Here is a 2,524-nt window from a genome sequence, read left to right on the forward strand (position 1 = left end):
CAGCTCCTTCCCCTTCGGGGTCAGCCCCTGAAGACAGCAGAGGCTTCTCCTGGATCTGCCCTCTCCTTTCTGCGGGCTGCTGAGGGCAGGGAGGCCTTGCCCTTCTGGGCTGCCACTCTCCCTCTTCCTCCAGCTTTGGGGCACTGGCGCCTGGGTGGTGGGCCAAGGCCTTCCCCTGTGGACTCAAATAAAACCCAGTGACCTTGATTCTTTCTCTCTGCAAAATGTGCTTGAGGGGCTAGGAGGACGGATGTTGGTGTTTCTGCTGATGTCCCTCCCAGAGAGGGCTAAATAGAGGTCCCCACAATTTTCCAGAGGTAAGTGGGGTCTGTCACGGTTGGAAATGTCAGTGAGCAGTCAAAGGCATATGGATCCAGTTTTGTGAGTGGTGAAACCCCAGATCCAGCATGAGAAAGAAAAAAACCATGGAAAACTCCCTAAGCAGGTCACCTTGTGGACACACCTACTGCAACCACTGCGTGCTATCAGCGCCCCTCCCAGAGCAGTATTCTCACTGGGTCTACACCCAGCTGCTCCTCACTCTCTGACCCCAGCTGGCATGGCTGGGCCCTAGGTGCCTGCCTAGGAGAGGGTGGGGCAGGGTTCCTGGAAGGGGCTGGATTCAGCATCTTGGCTCTAAGTCCTGCTCTTCCCAGTAGTTCTGTCCTGGGGCTCTTCCCTTAGCGCACAGAGTAAAGGGCCCTGCCTGGGGCCTACCTGGGTCTGGGGACCTGGGGTCAGTTGATGTTACAACTTGCAGTTGCCTTAGCTTGTATCTCTCTGTGGTCCTCCAAAGCCCTGGGAGGTGGGCAGGATAGACACTCTAATCCCCAGCTGACAGGTGCAGAAACCAAGGCTTAGACAACAAAAGAGGCTCAGGACAAGTCCCAGGCAGAGTAGTGGTAGGGCTGGGAGGGAATTCAGATTTGGGGGGGTGGGGAGAGGTCATTGCTGGAGAATTGGGGTACACCAAGCATGCCCTGACTCTCCCGCTTCCCTGAGCTACACTGCAGCCCAGCCGCCTACAATCTATCACCTGTTCCTGGCCTGCCTGAACCACGACATCTCTGAACCTCCCCCAGAAAAGAACCCCTAGGCACCAGGATAGGAGCCAGAGCCCAAAGAACCGCTGAGTCATATTAGGTGTAGAGTTGCGAGCCTGTGATGTGGCCCTGTGTTTATGTGGGGTCTGCATCTGAGTCTAGGTGTTGTGAGTTCTTTGTGTGACTACGTCTGAGATCCTGTACAATTTCAAGGCTTCGTCTCTGTGTGGCTGAGTGTGTAGGAGGTAGGGAGAGGTAGTACTCCGCAACCCCCTGGGGAGTACTGGGGAGGAGAGGGTGGAAAGGAAAGTGCTGAGCAGAAGCTCTGAAGTTTCAAACTGGTCAGACGACTTTGGGAACCTGGGAGCAGAAGCCGAGAAGGGAGAGGAGAGGCCAGGTGGACAGAAGAACAGCCTGGAAGTTGCACAGGTGGAGGACTGATTCAGGGCTGCGACATGAAACTGCTGCCCAGCTGGAGAGCGGTGCTGCCTGTGAGCCCTCGGGGCCGGGCTTGGCCATGGGCACAGCAACCCAGAAGTAGGTGGATCCGAGGGGGCTGGGGCAGGGGCAGCACTGTGGGGAGCAGAACCTCGGGCCTAGACCCCACCAGCTGAGGGGCCTCCGACCCTCCGACCCTCCCAGCCCCTCTCAGCTAGCTCCAGGCCCCATCACCAGGCTGGGCTGGACCTGCCAGGAAGGAAAGAGAGGCTGGGCCTAGGGGTGGCTTTGGCAGCTGTGCGACACGCATTCACAGAGCCTAGCGCTTAGAAAGGCCCCAGACTGTGCTCTGCTGTTGCTGTCTTAAAATTCATAATACTTTTGGAATTGCATTTTCATTTTTCACTGGATCCTGACGTGGGGGACAGGCAAGGCAGGGCCAGGCTTGGCAGCTCCGCCTGGTGCATGCCGCCGGGACCCTGAGGGGTGAGCAGCAGTGTGGGGGGGCAGCACCTTATCACATTCAATGCAGCATAAATGCAGGAGCTCAGGCCAACCTGAATTTTAGGGATGGTTTTCTGAAATCTTGCTACCTGTACGGTCTCAGATCACATCTCCTAATCTGTTTCCTCAGCTATAAAAGAGGTTAGCATTACCCAACACCTGGGATTAAACACAATACATAGATGTTGCCTGGCACACAGTCATTCCTCAATAATGAGAGTGGTTATGATGATGATAATGATTAACTTGCTATTAATATTCAGATGGTAATATAATAATGCCCATTTCTACTCCGTTTCCTGTCACTTCAGCCAGAGCTTGGTAAACTTCCAAGACTGTCCACGCCTTACCCCCCACTCTGGCCCCCTCTTGGAAAACAAGAGCAGGTCTCATGTCCAGGCTTGAGTGTGGGTGGTGAATGTAGCAGAGGCCTGGGCAGCCTTAGTCACTCCCTATGACCAGAGTTAATACATTACCTCCACGTGGGTCCTGCTTTCGCAATCTTGATCAGAGCTGGGGATCTGGTTACAGATTTACTC

Source organism: Pteronotus mesoamericanus, unplaced genomic scaffold (genome assembly GCF_021234165.1).
Source record: "Pteronotus mesoamericanus isolate MK-2021 breed Mesoamerican mustached bat unplaced genomic scaffold, CSHL_Meso_final contig_2, whole genome shotgun sequence".
NCBI lineage: Eukaryota > Metazoa > Chordata > Mammalia > Chiroptera > Mormoopidae > Pteronotus > Pteronotus mesoamericanus.